At 42.1% G+C, this 14183-nt stretch overlaps 1 protein-coding gene across 1 annotated transcript in view; it reads right to left on the minus strand.

Moving 5' to 3' along the window:
- The window catches only part of GNA14 (G protein subunit alpha 14), a 227156-nt gene that overhangs the window by 198951 nt on the left and 14022 nt on the right, over window positions 1-14183 (minus strand). The window lies entirely within an intron of this gene.

Below are 14183 nucleotides of genomic sequence, written 5' to 3' on the forward strand. Positions count from 1 at the left end.
AAAAAAAAAAAAAAAAAAAAAAAATCCCTTTTTGTTTGGCCAACATGATTCTCCTTAAATAAAATTTTTAAAAATGACTTTATTATTTATTTCTTTATTTTGAGACAGGGTCCGACTCCCATCACCCAGGCTGGAGTGCAGTGGCATGATCTCAGCTCACTGCGATCTCCACCTCCCGGGCTCAAGTGACCCTCCCACCTCAGCTTCCCATGTAGCTGGGACCATGGGAGCACGCCACCATGTTCAGCCAATTTTTACACTTTTTGTAGAGATGGAGTTTTGCCACGTTGACCAGGCTGTTCTCAAACTCCTGGATTCAAGCAATCTGCCTGCCTCAACCTCCCAACATGCTGTGATTACAGGTGTGAGTCACTGCACCCAGCAAAGATGACTTTAAACAGAAATTTCAGATGCTCAAAATGGACACTTTAAACAAATGAAGATAATTTTTTCGATAATAAATTTTTAGTCATTTTCTGGTTTGCACCAAGATATAATTACATCGTAGACAGAATTGGTCTGATTAGCCTAATGGCAAATTCAAATTGCGGTTTAAGTGCTAATTTCAAATTACCTGGTGGTGTGTATGGATAAGTGTGCATGCAAGTGCGCACACACACACACACACACTGAATAAATTGGCTTCACCAGACCATGCCTAATTGATAGACACTACGTTTAGTGTCCAATCTTATCCTGGTTGGCTTACGTAAAACAAACTAAAACCTCTTTCTTATTTCCTCCACCTGCCCCACCCGCTAATATAGACACAAATTAAATTATTAGGCAGGAGAGAGACTTCATCATTACCCTAAACGAATGGCAATTTGAAGATGGTTAGGGGAAGCTCAAGTTTTCTGACACATGAGCTACCTGTAGACCATCTACCATTCCATATCAACAAATAGAAAGCAGAGCGCTATTAAAAGGGATGATTTCGTCAACTTTTAGGCATTTTAGAACAAAGTAGCAGCATTTAAACACAAATACTTGCTTTGAAGGCTGCCAGCTGGTGGAGTTTTTGATAGGCTATTGTTTATGACTAGTGCTTTATATTTCATTTGCTCTATTTCATATTGTTCGTTAATTCATTTTATTTTTATTAAGACAGGGTCTCACTCTGTCGCCCAGGCTGGAGTACAATGGCATGATCATAGCTCACTGCAACCTTGAATCCCTTGCCTCAAGCAATTCTCCCACCTCAGCATCCCAACGTTCTGGGATTACAGGCATGAGCCACTGTGCCAGGCCTAATTCATTCGTAAATAGCTTAAATGTTTAAATGAAAGAGAAGAAACATGTGTAAACAATATTAGACTGATGAGTTTGAATACAGATATGCAAATCAGAATATGGACAAGCGTTAAGAAATGACCTCATGTGCACACAGTCTTTGAAATTAACAACAAAAAGAAATGACCTCATATCTCTTACCTCTTCAAACTGAGATCTAATTTTCTTCTTCAAATTTAAGGGACAGCAAAAGAACAAGAAATATTGGTCATGAGGCAGCTAAAAGAACCCAGAAAGTATAGAACCCCTTCAACACAACTTAGACAATGAAGAAACTAGTTGCTTTTGTAGATGAGTGTGGGTTCAGAATTGAATCACTAAATTAGATGATTAAAAAAATTTTTTTCGGCTGGACGGGGTGGCTCACACCTGTAATCCCAGCACTTTGGGAGGCTGAGGCAGGCGGATCACGGAGTCAGGAGATCGAGATCATCCTGGCTAAAACCGTGAAACCTCATCTCTACTAAAAATACAAAAACACTCACGCCTGTAATCCCAGCACTTTGGGAGGCCGAGGCAGGCGGATCACAAGGTCGGGAGATTGAGACTTAACATGGTGAAACCACGTCTCTACTAAAAGTACAAAAAAAAAAAAAAAATTAAATTAGCCAGGCGTGGTGTGGTGGCAGGGGCCTGTAGTCCCAACTACTTGGGAGGCTGAGGAAGGAGAATGGCATGAACCCAGGAGGCAGAAGCTTGTAGTGAGCCGAGATAGCGCCACTGCACTCCATCCTGGGTGACAGAGTGAGACTCTGTCTCAAAAAAAAAAAAAAAAAATTTTTTTTTTTTTTTTTTTTTTCAGTTTCAGGTGGGGCACAGGTGGCTCATGACTGTAATCTCAGCACTTTGGGAGGCCAAGATGAGCGGATGACCAGCTCAGTTTAAGACCAGCCTGGCCAACATGGTGAAACCCTGACTCTACTAAAAATAGAAAAATTAGCCAGGTGTGGTGGTGGCATGCCTGTAGTTCCAGCTACTCAGGAGGCTGAGCGCAGAAGAATCGCTTGAACCGGGGAGGCAGAGGTTGCAGTGAACCAAGATGGCACCACTGCACTCCAGCATGGGAAAAGAGTGAGACGCTGTCTCAAAAAAAAAAAAGAAAAAAAATTTGAAATGGTAAAAACTGGAATAAAAAAATAAGTTACGCTTTGGGCTATAAGAAAATGTGTGAACTGGAAGAATCATCCCTAACTCTTAGGCTGAGATTGTAAATCTCTTCCTAATTGGGCTGAATTTTGCAAGCCCCATAAAGGAGAAGGAATACGAATAAGTAAATCAAACACATATTAATAATACTCTCGCGGTGGCTGGCAAGATGGCCGAATAGGAACATCTCCAGTCTGCAGCTCCCAGTGAGATCAATGCAGAAGGCAGGTGATTTCTGCATTTCAAACTGAGGGACCTGGCTCATCTCACTGGGATTGGTTAGCGTGGGTGCAGCCCACGGAGGGTAAGCCAGAGCAGGGTGGGGTGCTGCCTCACCCGGGAGGCGCAAGGAGTTGGGGAACTCCCTCCCCTAGCCAAGGGAAGCCGTGAGGGACTGTGCCATGAGGAACGGTGCATTCCGGCCCCAATACTACACTTTTCCCACAGTCTTCGGAACCCGCAGACCAGGAGATTCCCTCGGGTGCCTACACCACCAGGGCCACAGGTTTGAAGCACAAAACTGGGCAGCTGTTTGGGCAGACACTGAGCTAAATGCACGAGTTTTTTTTTTTTCCATACCCCAGTGGTGCCTGGAACACCAGCGAGACAGAACCATTCACTCCCCTGGAAAAGGGGCTGAATCCAGGGAGCCAAGTGGTCTAACTCAGAGGATCCCACCCCCACAGGCCCAGCAGGCTACAATCCACTGGCTTGAAACTCTCGCCACCAGCACAGCAGTCTGAGGTTGACCTGGGACACTCAAGCCTGGTGGGAGAGAGGGGCGTCCACCATTACTGAGGTTTGAGTAGACGGTTTCCCCCTCACAGTGTAAACGAAGCAGCAGGCAAGTTCGAACTGGGCAGATCCCCCCACAGCACTGCAAAGCAGCTGTGGCCCATACTGCCTCTCTAGATTCCTCCTCTCTGGACAGGGCATCTCTGAAAGAAAGGTAGCAGCCCCAGTCAGGGGCTTATAGGTAAAACTCCCATCTCCCTGGGACAGAGCACCTGGCGGATGGGACAGCTGTGGGTGCAGCTTCAGCAAACTTAAATGTTCCTGCCTGCCAGCTCTGAAGAGGGCAGCGGATCTCCCAGCACAATGCTCAAAGCTCTGCTAAGGGACAGACTGCCTCCTCAAGTGCGTCCCTGACCCCCATGCCTCTTGACTGGGAGATACCTCCCAGCAGGGGTTGACAGACCCCTCATACAGGAGAGTTCCAGCTGGCATCTAGCAGGTGCCCCTCTGAGAATAAGCTTCCAGAGGAAGGAACAAGCTGCAATCTTTGATGTTCTGCAGCCTCCGCTGGTGATACCCAGGCAAACAGGGTCTGTAGTGGACCTCCAGCAAACTCCAGCAGACCTACAGCAGAGGGGCCTGACTGTTAGAAAACTAACAAACAGAAAGGAATAGCATGTCCACTCAGAGACCCCATCCAAAGGTCACCAACATCAAAGACCAAAGGTAGATAAATTCATGAAGATGAGGAAAAACCAGCACGAAAAGGCTGAAAATTCCAAAAACCAGAATGACTCTTCTCCTCCTAAGAATCACAACTCCTCGCCAGCAAGGGAAAAAAAATTAGATGGAGAATGAATTTGACAAATTGACGGAAGTAGGCTTCAGAAGGTGGGTAATAACAAACTCCTCCAAGCTAAAAGAGCATGTTCTAACCCAATGCAAGGAACCTAAGAACCTTGAAAAAAAGGTTAGACGAATTGCTAACTAGAATAAACAGTTTAGGGAAGAACATAAATGACCTGATGGAGCTGAAAAACACAGCACAAGAACTTCGTGAAGCATACACATCTATCAATAGGGGAATCGATCAAGCAGAAGAAAAGATCAGAGATTGAAGATCAACTTAATGAAATAAAGCATGAAGACAAGATTAGAGAAAAAAGAATGAAAAGGAATGAACAAAGCCTCCAAGAAATATGAGACTATGTGAAAAGACCAAACCTACATTTGATTGGCGTACCTAAAAGTGACGGGGAGAATGGAACCAAATTGGAAAACACTCTTCGGGATATTATCCAGGAGAGCTTCCCCCACCTAGCAAGACAGGCCAACATTCAAATTCAGAAAATACAGAGAACACCACAAAGATACTCCTCTAGAAGATCAACCCCAAGACACATAATTGTCAGGTTGAAATGAAGAAAAAAATGTTAAGGGCAGCCAGAGAGAAAGGTCGGGTTACCCACAAAGAGAAGCCCATCAGACTAACAGTGGATCTCTCTGCAGAAAGACTACAAGCCGGAAGAGTGTGGGGACCAATATTCAACGTTTTTAAAGAAAGGAATTTTCAATCCAGAATTTCATATCCAGCCAAACTAAGCTTCATAAACGAAGGAGAAATAAAATCCTTTACAGACAAGCAAATGCTGAGAGATTTTGTCACCACCAGGCCTGCCTTAGATGAGCTCCTTAAGGAAGCACTAAATATGGAAAGGAAAAACCAGTACCAACCACCGCAAAAAACATACCAAATTGTAAAGACCATCAACACTATGAAGAAACTGAATCAACTAATGTGCAAAATAACCAGCTAGCATCATAATGACAGGATAAAATTCACACAACAATATTAACCTTAAATGTAAACAGGCTAAATGCCCGAATTAAAAGACACAGACTGACCAATTGGATAAAGAGTCAAGACCCATTGGTGTGCTGTATTCAGAAGACCCATCTTACGTGCAAAGACACACATAGGCTCAAAATAAAGGGATGGAGGAATATTTACCAAGCAAATGGAAAGCAAAAAAAGAAAAAAAAAAAAGCAGGGGCTGCAATCCTAGTCTCTGATAAAACAGACTTTAAACCAACAAAGATCAAAAGAGACAAATAAGGGCATTACATAATGGTAAAGGGATCAATGCAAAAAGAAGAGCTAACTATCCTAAATATATATGCACCCAATATAGGAGCACCCAGATTCATAAAGCAAGTTCTTAGAGACCTACAAAGAGACTTAGACTCCCACACAATAATAGTGGGAGACTTTAACACCCCACTGTCAATATTAGATGAACAAGACAGAAAATTAACAAGAATATTCAGGACTTGAACTCAGCTCTGGACAAAGCGGACCTAACAGACATCTACAGAACTCTCCACCCCAAATCAACAGAGTATACATTCTTCTCGACACCACATTGCACTTAGTTTAAAATTGACCACATAAAACACTCTTCAGCAAATGCAAAAGAACTGAAATAATAACAAACACTCTCTCAGACCACAGTGCAATCAAATTAGAATTCAGGATTAAGAAACTCACTCAAAATCACACAACTACATGAAACTGAACAACCTGCTCCTGAATGACTACTATGTAAATAATGAAATTAAAGCAGAAATAAATAAGTTATTTGAAAGCAATGAGAACAAACACACAATGTACTAGAATCTCTGGGATACAGCTAAAGCAGTGTTTAGAAGTAAATTTATAGCACTAAATGCCCACAGGAGAAAGCGGGAAAGATCTAAAATCAACACCCTAACATCACAATGAAAAGAACTAGAGAAGCAACAGCAAACAAACTCAAAAGCTAGCAGAAGACAAGAAACAACTAAGATCAGAGCAGAACTGAAGAAGATAGAGAGACATGAACAACACTTCAAAAAATCAATGAACCCAGGAGGTGATTTTTTGAAAAGATTAACAAAATAGACCGCTAACAAGACAAATAAAGAAGAGAGAAGAATCAAATAGACACAAAAAAACGATAAAGAGTGTATCACTACTGATCCCACAGAAATACAAACTACCATCAGAAAATACTATAAACACCTTTATGCAAATAAACTAGAAAATCTAGAAGAAATTCATAAATTCCTGGACACATACACCCTCCCAAGACTAAACCAGGAAGAAGTCGAATCCCTGAATAGACTAATAACAGGTTCTGAAATTAAGGCAGTAATTAATAGCCTACCAACCAAAAAAAGGCCAGGACCAGATGGATTCACAGCCAAATTCTACCAGAGGTACAAAAAGGAGCTGGTACCATTCCTTCTGAAACTATTCCAAACAACAGAAAAAGAGGGAATCCTCCCGAACTCATTTTATGAGGCCAGCATTATCCTGATACCAAAACCTGGCAGAGACACAACAAAAAAAGAAAATTTCAGGCCAATATCCCTGATGAACATCAATGCAAAAATCCTCAATAAAATACTGGCAAACTGAATCCAGCAGCACATCAAAAAGCTTATCCACCACAATCAAGTCAGCTTCATCACTGGGATGCCAGGCTGGTTCAACATATGCAAATTAATAAATGTAATCCATCACATAAACAGAACCAATGACCAAAAAACACATGATTATCTCAATAGATGCAGAAAAGGCCTTCAATAAAACTCAACACCCACTCATTCTAAAAACTCTCAATAAACTAGGTATTGATGGAACTTATCTCAAAATAATAAGAGCTATTTATGACAAACCAACAGCCAATATCATACTGAATGGGCAAAACCTGGAAGCATTCCTTTTGAAAACCGGCACATGACAAGTATGCCCTCTCTCACCACTCCTATTCAACATAATATTGGAAGTTCTGGCCAGGGCAATCAGGCAAGAGAAAGGAAAAAAGGGTATTCAAATAGGAAAACACGAAGTCAAATTGTCCCTGTTTGCAGATGACATGATTGTAAATTTAGAAAACCCCATTGCCTCAGCCCAAAATCTCCTTAAGCTGATAAGCAACTTCAGCAAAGCCTCAAGATACAAAGTCAATGTGCAAAAATTACAAGCATTTCTATATACCAATAATAGACAAACAGAAAACCAAATCATGAGTGAACTCCCATTCACAATTGCTACAAAGAGAATAAAATACCTAGGAATACAACTTACAAGGGATGTGAAGGACCTCTTCAAGGAGAACTACCAACCACTGCTCAAGGAAATAAGAGAGGACACAAACAAATGGAAAGACATTCCATGCTCATGGATAGAAGAACCAATAATGTGAAAATGGCCATACTGCTCAAAGTAATTTATAGATTCAATGCTATCCCCATCAAGCTACCATTGACTTTCTTCATAGAATTAGAAAAAACTACTTTAAATTTCATATGGAAGCAAAAAAGAGCCCGTATAGCCAATACAATCCAAAGCAAAAAGAACAAAGCTGGAGGCATCACACTACCTGACTTCAAACTATACTACAAGGCTACAGTAACCAAAACAGCATGGTACTGGTACCAAAACAGATACATAGATCAATGGAACAGAACAGAGGCCTCAGGAATAACACTACAAATCTAGAACCATCTGATCTTTGACAAACTTGACAAAAACAAGAAACGGGGAAAGAATTCCCTATTTAATAAATAATGTTGGGGAAACTGGCTAGCCATATGCAGAAAACTGAAACTGGACCCCTTCCTTACACCTTATACAAAAATTAACTCAAGATGGATTAAAGATTTAAACATAAGACCTAAAACCATAAAAACCCTAGAAGAAAATCTAGGCGATACCATGTAAGACACAGACATAGGCAAAGACTTCATGACTAAAGCACCAAAAGCAATGGCAAAAAAAGCCAAAATTGACAAATGGGATCAAATTAAAGAGCTTCTGCACAGCAAAAGAAACTATCATTAGAGTGAACAGGCAACCTACAGAAAGGGAGAAAATTTTTGCAATCTATCCATCTGACAAAGGATTCATATCCAGAATCTATAACGAATTTAAACAAATTTACAAGAAAAAAACAACTCCATCAAAAAGTGGCCACAGGAAATGAACAGACACTTCTCAAGATATTTATGTGGCCAACAAACGTGAAAAAAAGCTCATCACCACTGGTCATTAGAGAAATGCAAATCAAAACCACAATGAGATACCATCTCACACCAGTTAGAATGGCGATCATTAAAAAGTCAGGAAACAACAGATGCTGGAGAGGATATGAAGAAATAGGAACGCTTTTACACTGTTGGTGGGAGTGTAAATTAGTGCAACCATTGTGGAAGACAGTGTGGCGATTCCTCATGGGTCTAGAACCAGAAATACCATTTGACCCAGCAATCCCATTACTGGGTATATACCCAAAGGATTAGAAATCATTCTACTTAAAGACACATGCACACGTATGTTTACTGCAGCAACTATTCACAATAGCAAAGACTTGGAACCAACCCAAATGCCCATCAATGATAGACTGGATAAAGAAAATGTGGCACACACACACCATGGAATACTATGTAGCCATAAAAAGGATGAGTTCATGTCCTTTGCAGGGACATGGATGAAGCTGGAAACCATCATTCTCAGCAAACTAACACAAGAACAGAAAACCAAACATCACATGTTCTCACTCATAAGTGGGAACTGAATAATGAGAACACATGGACACAGTGAGGGGAACATCACATACCGGGGTCTGTCAGGGGTAGGGGGCTAGGGAAGGGATAGCATTAGAAGAAATACCTAATGTAGATGACAGGTTGATGGGTGCAGCAAACCACCATGGCACGTGTATACCTATGTAACAAAGCTGCACGTTCTGCACATGTATCCCAGAACTTAAAGTATTAAAAAATACTCTCAAGTTGAACTTTAATGTAAGTATAGTAAAGATGAGTCAGCACTGAATTTTTAAAATCTTGTCTTTATGGTATTTAAATCTGATATTAAATAATCTATCAGAGTTGTGATTGGTTTATGATTTAACAGTATAAATGTGATTATTTGATTTGATTACATTTAGAAACAATATTAGAATGTTTAGAATTAAGAGAATATGGTTGTGGTTTTTTGTTTTTTTTTTTTTGACAGAGTGAAACTCTGTCACCCGAGTTGGAGTACAGTGGCTTGATTAGCAAAATGTTGAGGCTCATTGCAGCTTCAACTTCCTGGGCTCAAGATATCCTCCCACCTCAGCCTCCCAAGTAGCTGGGACTACAAATGTGTGCCACTATGCCCAGCTAATTTTTGTACTTTTTGTAGAGATGGGGTTTCTCCATGCTTCCCAAACTGGTCTCAAACTGCTGGTCTCCAGCAATCCTCCCACCCTGGCCTCCTAAAGTGCTAGGACTATAGACATGAGCCCCCATGCCTGGCCAAGAGAGTAAGATTTATTTAATCAATCTACCAGAATCACTTAACTGCTTAGATTTTGCTTGCCAGCTTTTTCAGAGTTTTGAAATATTTGAGGATACTTGAGTATTTAAAATGTGTAAATAGGATTTAAAAATATTTAAAGAAAATGTAATAATTTAATTAACTGAATAAGTGAAGCGAACAGTAAATTGAAAACTAATCAAAGGATTAAGAAACATCCCTTTAATTTTTATAGGCAAAAAACGAGATATAAAAATTAAAATGAGCATTAAACCCTTAGAAAAACTAGTTTTACAGTTTATATTCCACCCTAATAAAGTCAGTATCAACTAAAACATGCAGCTACAAATGTCTCTGCACACAGAAAGACCCTATCAAATATTTGAAAACTTGGCTGCAGAGAAAACAGTTGTATCCCATTACGGTACTGATGAAGATGGGAGGATGAGAGACATCAACAGAGCATTGCTCACCAGCTGGCCCACAGCATCATCCTATACCCTTCCCTCAACATTAAAGTCTAATTTTTTCTGCCTTAGGATTGCAAAGAATTTGGAAAGAATTCCCAGATATATTGTTGAGTATCAAGAGGCTAAGAGCAAAACAGTGTATATTATTAGTTAAGATATCAGGTTAGCTGCCATTTAAAAAGGGTCTAATCATTTATAGTCCAAGGCTAATATGACCCCTTCATGGTCTCAGAGACATAAACCCTTCCTATCATGTTGCTTTTTCACCCTTAACACCTTACTTCCATCTCATGGTAAAATATGGCTGCTGCAGCTCCTACCATCAGGTTACATCTTCCTCCAGAAGGGAAGAAAGCCTCCTTTCCTTTTCAGGTCATCACTCAGAAATTGCTGCATCACTACAGTTTACATCTCATCATCACATGGCCACAATTAGCAGCAGCGAAGCTAAGAAGTATAGTATTTAGCTGGGTATCCATGTGCCCAGATAAAACATCTTGTATTACAGAGAATCTGTATTCAGGAGACTGCTAGCAGTCTCTGCCACTAATATGCCACTTTTTATGTAAAAAAAAAAAAAAAAAAAAAAAAAAAAGGTAAAAAACCATCAAGAGTATCTATTCACATTTGTGCATAAAGAAAATCTGAAAGTTTAGGAAGCACATAAGATGCATACAATAAATCAGTGGCTCTAGAACATTGGCCCACAGTACAATGTCAGTATCTAGTGAAGTTTTCATTAGCAAAAAGTAAAATAAAAAAAAGATAATGAGCATGAGTTCATCATACATTTAAGTTTATTCGATTTAAAATGTTATCTTCCATTAAGCCTGTCTACTATTTGAAGTTCAAGTATTCTTTCTTTATGCAATAATGTTGATACTAAATGGTAATGATGGCAGTGGTGGGCCATCTGGAGCAGCCACTGCCATCGTGCCGGCTGCAGCAGGGAAGCGTGGCTGGGGCTGCATGTTCCATGGAGCTGGTAAGAGGCAGGCACAAGCAGGATCCTCGCCCCTTCTGAGTTGGGGTGGAAGCTGCTTGGGTGCTCAGCAGCCGCCCAAACTGCAGCTGCAGACCCAGGCATCCCTGTGCTCTCAGGGCTCAGGAGCAGGCAGGAGCCCTACCCTGCTGGCCACCGCTGCAGCTGCCAAAACCACAGCTGCAGACCCAGGCACCCCTATACCCTTGGGGGCCCAGGAAGGCCCCCCCCCCGCCCTTGCAGGCTTGGAAGTGCCTGCTTCTGCTGCCTGGCTTCTCCATGCTGATGGCACCCGCTCCAATCTCAGAGCAAAGTTGGGGCCATGGGAAGCCGAGGGGGGCACTGAGGGAAGCTTGGTGCTGGGCCACAGACACCCCTTGGCACATGAGCATCCTGGTGTCATGGGTGCCATGAACAGCAGCTGGAGGCAGACAGGCTCCTGGACAGGAGGTGGATCCCTAGTGAGGGCCTGAAGGCTGTTGGCTGGGCTGCCAGTCCCATGGACCAGAGTGGGAACTTGTGGTGCCTTTTCCAGGCCTACCCATGGCCACCCATGGACCAATCGGTTCACCACTTCCTCCCCTCTGTGGCCCTGTAGGGGCTAAAAGAGCTGTAACACAAACAGGGCTGAAATACGCCCCTTGTTTGCCACATTGTGGACAAAGAGGAGAGAAGAGCTGTGGCCCTTTGAGGACCCCAGACCTAGGAGCCCCCTAAGCCAGGGCTGTGACTCCCTTTGGGGCCCTAAGTTTCCTGAAATCTCCAAGCTTCTGGATGCCACCATGTTCCCCAGTGCCAGCAGTGGAAGCTGCTTGTGGCGTGCCCGGTCTGGCCGCAGCCTCACAGAGAGCCAGTGCCTTTGCTGGCACCTGGAGCTGCCCACCCTGCTGCAGCAAAAGGGCATGTCTTACTCTGCGCAGTGGCCGGACCCCACACTCGCTCACACACCCCTCACCATTTCATGCCTGACTCTCCCTTGGCAGGTGTGGGACCCGGGCTGGTAACCTGAGCCAAGCACAGCTTGCCAGGCCAAGTGAGCAAAACAAGCTCAACGGGCCTTAGCAAAACTCAGGCAAAGGCGCCACCAGCCACAGAGGTTTCCAGACAGAAAAACAACACCCCAAAGATCCTGTAAAAGTAATGTATTTCTCCACTTAGCAAATGTTATGAAACACCCAGGCACTATACAAGATGCTGAGGATTCTCATGTTACAATAGTCTCTACACTTATAAAATTTAGAGGCTAGCAGAGAAGGAGGATGGTAAGTACAATTTCAAACTAGGAAAAGCATTATTTTTTAAAAGAAATGTAGAAGGTGCTATGGGAGAAATATTCTGAGGAACTTAATTTGGACTGGGGTGTCAGCAAAGCCTTCCAGGAGGAAGAGATATTTAAGATGCATTCTCAAAATGAGTATCAGTTCGCTAGAAGACCAGTAGAAAAGAGTGTTGTAGGCAGACAGATTGGCATGTGCAGAGGCCTAAGAAGGATGAGTCTGGCCCATTGAAGATTCTAAAATATGGTCCTGTGGCCAGAACTAAGTAATCATGGGGAATAATGGCAGAGGGTCATTAGGGGACAGATAGAGGGTCTCACAGGCCATGCACAGATTGAAATTTGCACCGAAGACATAGAAAGGTTCTGAGCAGAAAAACAACAATCCAATTTACATTTTTCAAAGGTCACTCTGGCTGGCAGAGTGAAGAGTGAATTTGGGGCTAGGGAACGGCAGATAAATTTAGCAATTCAGATAGAGATGGGGGTGGCAGAGAGGATGGCAAGAAGTGGGCACAGCAGAGATTTGCCCCCATTGGGTAGATTTTGGTGAGCTGTCTAGCTCTAGGAGACAAAAGCAGAACTGTGATTAAGAACCAAGGCTCTGGCGTCAGACCACCTGGATTCAAACCCTGGTCCCACTCTGGCCAGTGAATCTTGCCATAGGATAAGCCTCAATTTTCTCATCTATAGAATGGAGAGGATACTCCTACCTCTACCTCAAACATGGTGAAGAATAAACAAAATCACTCATTAAAGTACCCAGAATAATGACTGAATGTATAAATGTCACTGCTTTAATATTGCCTTTTCCATTATTAGCATTAGGTATAACAAAAAGAATAAAAAAAGACTCTGGATTCTCGTGAACGAAGTGTTTCAGAGTAAAGCAACAGAAAAAACAATTTACAAATTTCTTAACTGTAGTTTTGGTTACATATCAAAATCTTACCATGTATAGTTACTAGGAAAGGTCTTTATGAAAATACAAGAAAATGGGCTGGTTCATGCGTATAATCTTCTGTGCTATGGGTGGCTGAGGCAGGAGGACTGCTTGAGACCAGGAGTTCAAGACCAGCCTGGGCAACACGGGGAGACCTTGTCTCTATAATAAATAAATAAATAAGCTGGGTATACTGATGCACCTGTATTCCCAGCTACTCAGGAGGCTGAAGTGAGAGGATCCCTTGAACCCAGAAGTTTGAGACAGAAGTTGATCACACCACTGCACTCCAGCCTAGGCAACAGAGTGAGACCCTGTCTCAAAAAAAAAAAAGGAAGGAAGGGAAAGGAAAGGAAAAGAAAAGAAGGGAAGGAGGGAAGAAGGAAGGGAGGGAGGGAGGGACAGAGGGAAGGAGCGAGGGAAGGAGGGAGGGACGGCGGGAGGGAGGGAAGGAGGCAAGAAGGCAGGCAGGCAGAATACGATAAGTATTATTTTCCAAATCTCATTTTATTCCTGGAATCCAGGCTCAATTTTCATATCCTTATACTGCTTATCAAAAAAAAATCAATTCTGGAATTCTCCAATTTTCCTTTCTTCAAGGCCCAGCCCAGGCCTGTGTTCCTTTTATGAACCTTCTTAGACAATCACAAACAAAAAAGACTTTCAGCTACTGTAAGGAATTCTTTGTACTACTCAGCTGGTATTTCATGTAAACCACTATAAAGAGAGAGACATAATTTCATTCAACCAGTATTTGAGCTAAGTTCTGCACTTAGCATTGTGGGTTCAACAGTGAGCAGAGATCTCATGGAGTTCAAGGTCTCACGTGAAACTCTTCAACACACTCATCAAATTGCCAGGATGTAGTCCATCCACAGTTATTCAGACATTGGAGCATATAATATCATACATTGGAGTTCCCACACATTTGGTCACTATTATTATTTATTTCAATAGGTTTTTTTGGGGAACAGGTGGTGTTTAGTTAC

The sequence above is a fragment of the Hylobates moloch genome, unplaced genomic scaffold (assembly GCF_009828535.3).
Source record: "Hylobates moloch isolate HMO894 unplaced genomic scaffold, HMol_V3 SCAFFOLD_10, whole genome shotgun sequence".
Classification (NCBI taxonomy): domain Eukaryota; kingdom Metazoa; phylum Chordata; class Mammalia; order Primates; family Hylobatidae; genus Hylobates; species Hylobates moloch.